This window comes from Lycium ferocissimum, chromosome 1, assembly GCF_029784015.1.
Source record: "Lycium ferocissimum isolate CSIRO_LF1 chromosome 1, AGI_CSIRO_Lferr_CH_V1, whole genome shotgun sequence".
Taxonomy (NCBI): Eukaryota; Viridiplantae; Streptophyta; class Magnoliopsida; order Solanales; family Solanaceae; genus Lycium; species Lycium ferocissimum.
This window is the reverse complement of record NC_081342.1, coordinates 63,725,201-63,734,986: the sequence shown is the minus strand read 5'-3', so window position 1 is coordinate 63,734,986 and position 9,786 is coordinate 63,725,201.

Below are 9,786 nucleotides of genomic sequence, written 5' to 3'. Positions count from 1 at the left end.
TCATGTAATCTAAACAAGAAAACCATTGTTCTTAACCTAGGGTTCTAAAGAAAACCCAACTAGAGGGATTCAAATTTTAAGCTTTGGGATTCTTCTTCAAAGTTCAGATTTTTATTACAACTTTGGAGCGTACCAGGTATGTAGGGCTTCTATCTACGTGTGGGAACATCATCTTTCTTCCCCATTCCACGTTCTTTCCTGATTATACAAGAGTTCACCAAAACTAGGGTTTTTAGACAAGTTCATGATAAATCCCAAGTCTATGTACCATGATATACTATGTTGGATTACTAGTTTGTTAATGTATTCCTAATCTTCCATTTTGGTTATTGGAAATCCGTCTGTAATCCATGAAAAACTCATATATTGCATTCCAGGGATTCGTACATGCAAGTTATTAAATGTTATGCTCACTTTCATGAATATCCTACATGTCCACACATTTTCACACAAATAAATTATATAACTTAGCTTTATCCATGTTATAATACAAGTCATGTTTTCATGAAATTCATGGGCTTCTCAGCTAATTATATCATGTTCATGTTTTTGGGAGTTGCACAGATTACCGAGAAGGTTTTTTAACTGAAACTACATATGCCATCGTAGGATAAGGATCGCTCTGCCCAGAGGACGATTCCTTCATATATTCCCATTGAGGGATTTGGATGCATTCATGTTATGTTCATGTCTTGTATCTCAGCAAGGTACAAGATGACTTAGCTGATCGGACAGAGATCAGATGCCACGTGTTAACTTGGTGGTTACATGTCGGTTATACTAATGCTCTCCTACATATATTTTTACTCATATATATATATATATATATATATATATATATATATGTTTATGTTCATAACCGATGTTTCGATTTCGGTTTCGACTTTTTATCATGCTATTTCCTGTGCCACGTCTATTTCATTCAGTTGCTTTACATACCAGTACGTTCAATGTGCTGAAGACCCTATTTATTTCTCGGGGCCTGCATTTCACGATGGAGGTACGACTTAAAGGACGATAGATCTGCTCAGTAGGATTATCCATGTATCAGTTTTTGGTGAGCCTCATCTTATTCGGGGCGTTATCCTTATTTATTTTCATGTCATGTTTAGCAAGTTAAGGTATGCTGGGGCCTTTGTCCCAGCAAGTATGTTTTACAGTTCAGATTCATGATAGAGGTTTCATAGACTAGTCAGTTGGTTACGTCATATACTCAGAGTTGTGTAGCCATTTTTGGCTTAGTTTACAATATTTCCGCATTCACATTTTATACAAGTATTTTATTAAATATATTATGACTTCTTATGTTTTGTTAAGGCTTATCATGTTTCATGTTATATTCCACTCATGTTTATTCCCCATGTTGATTCAGCAAGCCATGTGGTTCGCTCAATCACATGCAGTAAGGCACCGAGTGCCATGTTTCGCCTAGGCCATGGTTCAGGGCGTGATTGCTTTCAACTTTCAACTTTCTTTCCTGTCTCATCATCGACTCTTTTTGCAAACAATAGACTAATGGGTGTTTTGTGTTGGACTCAAAAGTAGCAGAAGAGAACACACGGTAGGGTTTTTGCAGGATTATTTGGTATGTAGAAAGGGAGGGTTGTGTTGGACTCAAAAGTAGCAAGGTAGGGTTTTTGTTGGATTTTGTAGAAGGGAAATAAGTTTGTACGTAGACAAGTCCTGCCTATTCTTAGGATAAGGAAAGAAGTAGGATCGGTGCCGTCTACAAGGAGATAATTTAACTCTTAAGTCCATAAACATTAAGTGAAAATGGACCTGATTATAACTATTAAAAACTTGGGAGTGATTATTAATTTTTTATTTTTTAAAAAGAATCCCCTCCCCACCCACTATTAAATTTCAAACTTTGAATTTCTTTCCCTCTTCTTCACCTTTATATCTTAGTAGTCTTCGTGTGTCGCACGTGCGTCATATGTGCATCCGCGTCAATTAATAAAAACCTTTTAAAAATCACAGATTTTGTTGATCTTAGATGTAACGACCCATTCAGTCGTTATAGTGCTTTTGATTCATTTACACCCGTTGATCCTTCCTCGAGCCCTATTAGCACAATTTTAACCCGCGGTGATGGGTGGCACGGTTCCCGAGGTGATCGAACGAGATTTATGGTGACTTGTGAGAAATAGAGCCTTAAACTGAAAACGGTTAACCGATAGTTGACTTTTGGGTAAACGTACCTTTTTCGGGAATCCGTTGATTTCGAGAGGTCCGGATGGTCAATTATGACTTGGTGAGTTTGTTTTAACAATATACAAAAACTCTCTTTCATGTTTGGTTGGTATCTTAAATATCATTGTATTGGGTATACATAGCTCCTTCTTGAATTGTTATACTAAGTTCACATTTTTTTGGTTTTTTTGCCGCTCGTTTTGTCAGATTTGATATATAAGTAGTATATATACCTTTAAATATTTGGCTTAAATTTATTTTCTATTTCTTGATGTTAGTAATTTAATGGGAAGGTCTTAAAACTATTTATTACAAAACGATGAGTTCATCAGTCAAATTGAATTAATCTTTACAAAGATATATGCATAAAGATAAAACGGAAAAACAAGGTGATTTTTTTTTTTTGTTGAAAGTTCATATATATGTGAGCTTGGTTCCGTTCCAAGAGATTATGAATGTTTGCGAGCTTAGGTGCTATCTACTCTATTAATTGATAGAAAAATCTAGCAGGTACTATACTTTCCATTAGGAGCTTAAAAGGATCTGTTGCTTTCTAGAAATTGAAAAGCACATGGCCTTCCATTTCTTAGTTTTATTGATAAAGTTTCTAACTCTTTCTATACAAATGATGTAAATTTTATCATTATTATTTATGTGATAACCATTGAAACTCAAGATATATTGTACTCCTTAGTATGATATTTAGATGCATAAGATACATGATCCTTCTCTAGAATATCTTTTCCCTTTAGGGTGCTCTTTGAAGTTTTAAGTCCACAGAAATTGTCTCTGAAGCATTAATAAATATTACTCGTACTCTGAAATTCATATGGGATGGTACAGCTTCGCTATAACTTGGGCAAAAAACTAAACCAAATCAAGTGCTGGAATTCTTCATGATACTAATCTTAGTCGGCCGATGATATCTACTGATACATAGTGTTTGTACTGATACTACCTTGCTGCATTCTTTTGAGTGCAGATTGTGATCCAGAAATTGCTACTCGACCTCATATTTAGCGTTGAGGCCGTTTGCTGACAGATTTAGGGTGAGCTTCTATCTATGCCCGTCCGCCCGAAGATCTTCCTTTTTCTAATGTCTATTTCCATTTCAGACATAGATGGTTATTTATTTCAGACAGTATACATTCCATAGACATGTTTTGGATTAGAGTCCTTGTACGGTGACTAACGGATTTTGCGGTTGTAATAGTTAGGACTTCCACATTTGTGTTATTATGTTATGGCATGACTATTAATCTATTTATGTTGTGTTTAACTGCTATGAATCGGTTAACTAAAAATGGATTGACTGAGTAGATGGTTAGCGTATTGGTTCGCCCACTAGGAGTTAGTGTGGGTGCCAGTCATGGCGGGTTAGGTCGTGACATGTGACCCCTTCTCGAGGGATAATAGGGGCATGGACTAGTAGGGTGTGTGTCCCCCACAAAGTCCCCATGATCCTATCATCAATCAAGCCAAAAATTCTTCTCCTTAATCCCAAACACTTATTCAGGGTGTGACCCGCCTGGTTGCGGTGAAACGGGCACCTTTTGTATGCACATACCAACTCGGGCGGCAGCAACCTAGCCCTAGTGGTGCAAGACACTCCTGTGGTGACCATTCTTTCGTATACTTCCTTGCAGATGACGGCCCATGGGGCCGCTCTGAACGAGGAGGAATGTGCTTTGAAGGCTATGCCCCACCAGGCTGGTTCAGAAGGGCCTGCCCTTCCGAAATTCTCTGATGCCATGGTGGAGACCGCTGGTACCAGAATGGGCGATGATGTATAGAAGTGAGACCCCTCATTGGTTGGAGTGTAGTAGTCGGATTTGTTATTCATATCATTCCCTTCCTCTGCAAACTTAGGAAATATCTCGAAGGGTCTCTCTCCTCCCTCAACCTCTATGTCATGCTCTAATTATTCCTCTTCTGCTTTTTCTTCCTTAGTGGGTTCGGAAGCTTCTTGCTGAGGCTTCAACTCCTCTTGCATGTTTGATTCTGTCACCCATGGATCCGATCTAGCTTATTGGTTTTCATTTACTCCTTCCGGGGTCCCCTCTCTAGGCGTCATAGGCCTCCTCTCGAAAGGTATATAGTTCAGCGCCAATTCCCTTAATTTTTCCGGGACGTTTCCGTAATATTGTTCTTGGGGTATGCCCTCTAGTGGGTTCACAACCATCTCCAGTAATCTATCTATTTCCTCAATTTTATTCCCTATTTCTTGGAGGTACTTTTCTATCTGCAATACCTTATCTCTCAGCATCTCAGCTGTCTCTCCCAGAGTCAACGTTTCTTGTTCTCCTTAGTTTGCCATTGTAAGTCATGCTTTAGTGGAAATAAATTTGGGTAAGTTTTCGTGATTTTTCTTTGGGTACGTTGTTTAGATCATCTGATCAAACATACTCAAGCTTTAATATATGATAACACACATAGGAAATAGGCATATGAAGTACGTAGCAAGCATTTATGTAATTCCAGATATTTATACTACTCGCGTTCCTAAGGTCTTTTTGAATTAAGGCTCTCTTAATCGCTTGAAACATGCAAGTGTCATTTGTGAAGGTGAACCATCGCCCCAAAAAATCACAATTAGTTAATAAATAATAAAAATATCTTCCCCGAAGGGATTAAAAAGATGATGAATCCAACATAGGGCTTGATACAAAGTAATAAATCAGCAGGGCTCTCCTCTAGCAGCTGATGTTGAGGCCTATCTTGTCTTGGCCTTCTTGACCCTTCGAAGGGTGGTCTGAATCCGAAGTCGTGCTTGGTACATCTCCATCCTGATTATCACCGGGTCTGTTTCTTCTAAAATCTTAGCCAAATGCTCATCTATGCTTTCCAAACATTCCTTCAAACGCTCTTCTTCTCGGGCATCATGAGGAAGTATGGACCCTGGGATGAGTGCGCGGGCCATATGTCCCTGTAACCATTCATGATACCCTGGGTCACACCTTGCTTCGAACCTATCTGGAGCTAAAGTGTCTGAACCCCAACTCATGTGACCATTCCATTCTCTGAGGATCAGCCCAGCCTTCTTGAGTTTTTGCTCTGTGTGCTCATTGATGAGTTGCTCAAGGTTCCCTACCTGAGGTATCACTTGCCTTCTACCAAATTGCCTTAAAACCCGAGATTGAAAATAAGAACGGATTCCTCGGACCCCTGCTAATGGCACAAAGGGACAATTCTTATCCCGAACCACCATGATTTCGGATATGAAGTCAGGAAACATCCACTGGACCTTATCTCAGGCAACTCCTCAAAGAAGCAGGGCTACGCCCTTTTGGACATGTAATCAAGGTTCGAACAATAATTTGTAAGGTGGTCTATCCTGTTGTAGTTACTCAGATCTTTGGACTTCTTTAGCCATGTTGATGTGTTTGATAATCCACCTTGGAAGTATCGAAAATGATTCCGGCATTTGTTTAAAGCCCGAAAAATGTCTGCCAGGATGATGGGTGCCAGGTCAAAATACGTAGTTTCTTGATCCTTGGTTATACCATAGAATATAGCGTGGGCTAAGTAGATCACTCAGGTGTCTAAGCTAATGATTTGTCCTGTGGAAATACCATAGTGCCTAGCAAGGCTATGGCGAACGCCAAAGCTCTAACAACTTCCCATTCTTCTCTACTCTTGAACTTCCTTTGATACAGCGTATACCCGATGACATCCCTGAACCTCCGATACAGATCCCTAAAGGCCAGAGTGGGTCTTGGTGCCCGGGGCGCCTCAGTCAATGCAAGAAACTTCATGATTTGGCCGACGGTGAGCCTTTGTAGGAATAATAGGTTGTGATTTGGCTTGTGGACTTTTCACAAAAGACAGAAAACCCGAGGAAGGTGCGGACAATCGTTCTTCGGGTTGAACCGTTGGTAACCGTATCCAAAAATATATTGGACTATCTACGAACTAACCCCGCCTCATTACGGTCCCAATAGAAATATTTTTGTTTTATACTGAAGTTACGACCGCGTGCTCTGCAAAGTCGCCTTTGGCAAAAAGTGTAAAATAAATGTTAGGAGTGACGAAATTATGATATGCATGCAATGACAGTTGATAATTGCGATAAAGTAAACACATAAAAAGTTAAAGCAAATATACCTACATTAGATTGGAATCCTTATTGTTAGAACCTTTAAGTCTCCAGTAAAGTCGCCATCTGTAACGGTTCGCATTTTCACGGGTAGGGTTAGCGCTCGGAAAAACTACTTCGAAATTATTGGTGTTCTTTTGGACTTTGTTTTAAAATAGTCGCTACCTAATTTTTAGGAAATTAAGAAAACCAGTTTCGAAAGGATTTATTCATATACAGTGAAAAAGTCTTCATAATCCAAAGTTCTAGGTAAGGGTTCTGGTGATCCCCTAGGGAAGGTGTTAGACACCCTAGTATTAAGGATCCATACTATATGGCTGACCTTCGAATTCCAATGTGTGAGTATTTGCATGAACTCTTTATTTAATTTTTGTTTCCCGCAAAAGTCTGTCATTATGCATATCATTTTTGAAAAGAATTGAATGTATTCCCTTTACATATAGGGTACGGATACAATTACTTCCTTTCATATATAAAGATAGTAGTAGTTTTTGTGAAGATGAAAAGTTCATTTAAAGTATAAGGTGAATAAGTTTTGCTCATGCTTGACTCATACATGGTATGGGTTAATCCGTTTAATACGTTTTTTAGAACGTCCTTATCTAAGACTTTATGATTACGGATATATTTTGGCCATTTAGTTTACAAAAGAGTTTTCATAAATTTAGACATATTGAACTTGTTCTTTTGAAAATGAATTGAGTTTTATAGCAAAAAAAAAAAAAAATCTTTATTTATGAAAGGAGTCACCGTTTTCTGGGTAAGGCCCAGATCCATTTATTTAAGAAAATCCTGTTTTGAGGTTTATTTTATTAACCGTCTAAGTCATGTGGTTTCTCGCCCAAATATTTTATCCGCTCGTTTTCTAAAAATGTGGGCTCTGGCCCAAAATTCTTTAGCCATTAGTTTTCTAAAAAAAGAGAAAACGGTCGAGTGGGCTCTGGCCCAAAAATGATTTTAATCATTTGTTTCTAAAAGAAAGGCTATAGGGGCTCTAGTCCAAGGTACTTTAACCATATGTTTAAAAAGAAAATTATGTGGGCTCTGGCCCAAAATACTTTAACCGATTGCTTCTAAAAAATCGTTTGGACTCTGGCCCAAAATACTTTATAGTTTGCCCATTCAAACCCAGAAAAAACGTGTCTATCTTGAAAGGAATTTGTTCAATTTACTTCTCCTCCTTCATTTTAAACAAAATATCACCATTTTGACCTCAAAACCTCTTAGTCTCCTTATTGCTTAATTTATTAAAAACGCGATAAGTCCCTTTTAAGTTAAAAAATCATTACGCATATTCCGCGTTTTTCAAAAATTTATTTTAAGGATCTAGAGCCAACTAAATGGCATATGCACCGTTTGCCTAAGATGCCTAGTTCAAACCATAACTGATTCCAATAATACTGTGGTTTTTACAAGTATGAATATAATACAGCATTTAAGAAAATTGGAACAACATAAATAATATAGGAAAGATAGACTAGGGGTTTGGGGGTGTACCAAACCCCTAGTAACCATTTTTACCAATGGTTGGGCCTTCGTGTCATTTTCACCCATGACTGGGCCTTCAAATATATACTAGCTTCCCTTTCTTTTTCTCGGACTCAGTAATTTAAAAAAAAAATTCCTATTGGGCCAAAGGCTAGACCTCAGCCCAAATGGCTATGCAATGAAGAAGGAAAGAAACAAAGAACCCGGTTAGCTTAATATTTTACTGATCTTATCATATGTACAACTATACGCACATACTTACGCAATATCCTACTTATTCACAAGTCTTATCATATGCATAACTGTACACACATACAAACATAATATCCTATTTATTCACAAGTCCATGTAGTATGCATAAGTGCTTCCATGCCCTTAAACTCATCTCAAAAGACTTGGGTGATGGGGAGGAAAACTGTCACACCCCGACCTTACTAGGGTGTGATGGGCACCCGACTCTCCTCAGAGTCGAGCGAACCCTTAAACGTTCGCGTTACAAAAACCTGTCATTTCAAAAAAATTTAAGAAACTTGAAACTTTTCAAAATAGAGATCAATGTCTTGTACGGATTAGGGAAACTTTTCTTATCCAATCACGTAACTTTTACCATACGGCAATATGCAAAAATACACGCCCTTTTAACATCTATAACCGATTCGCGTTCCTCGACACCCAATCCACAGGACACTGTCTGCAAAGTCTCTAGGATGTACAAACACCATGACATAAGTACTCGACCTGGCAACACTCCGAACTGAGATGGAGCTCGCCAATCCCACTGGAACAGCTCCTAGCAAAGTCTTTTCTCGTCCAGGTGTACCGCGTGGCATGAAACGCAGCCCCGAAGAAAGGGGTCAGTACGAAGAATGTACTGAATATGTAAGGCAGTGACAAATAATAACCGCGACTTAATTTAAGAGAGAAGAAATCGCAAATCGAATTCAATACCTGCAGCCTTCGCTGGAAGAAGTATAAATATATGTATATATACGGGTCTCATGTAACCCCTAAGTGAATAATGCAAATGAACACACACATCTTAAGTAAAGGATGCAATCTAACCCGTGTGTCGCTTCCGACATTCAATGAAATAGTCCCTTCGGACGGCCGCTTCCGACATTCAATGAAATAGTCCCTTCGGACGGCCGCTTCCGGCGTAGTAATAAAGATGGCCCCTTCGGGCATTGCCGCTTCCGGCATAATAATAAATATGGCCCCTTCGGGCATTGCCGCTTCCGGCATAACAATAAAGATGGCCCCTTCGGGCATGCCGCTTCCGGCATAATAATAATCACGGCCCCTTCGGGCATAATAGTAATGATAATGTGAACATAAGTAGTAAGTGAAATGAAATAGTAAAATCTCGCACCCCTTTCGGAGTGGTTTTGAAAAGAATAGCTCACTCAGACATAAGCTGAGGCCATAGTGCTCCCAGACGTGAACTGAGGCCATAGCACCCTCAGTGATCAGCTGAGGCCACAGCTCTCGCTCGTACACGGACCGAGGCCATAGCACACTCAGGCATAAGCTGAGGCCACCGCACCCCCTTCGGAGTGGTTTTAGAAAGTATAAATATTAAAACCTCACACCCCCATCGGAGTGGTTTTAGAAAAATAAATTTTGTGTTTCTTTATACAAACTAGTTCTTTAAAAATCATCAGTGAACCACAAACGCGTTTCCAAAGCCATTCCTTGGGAAACCGAGGAAATAATTATATTAGGAACATTGTCACACCACCACGTACATTGTAGAACATAATGAGGTAGTCGGGTCCTACTCTTGCAAGTACTAAAGGTTTAGGGAGTTCTTCCATCATTTCACACAATTTCTAATTCAATTCTACTGAATGAATAGTAGTTAATTTCAATCTCGAATTTCTAAGAAAGGAATTGTCCCCGAGGCACATATTCAAGCCTACTACGTCTAAGACATGCCAAAGAAAGAAAGTGAAGCCTTACATACCTTTTCCGCCTCTTATGCTACTCCAAATCCAAATTCCAAGTTTGCC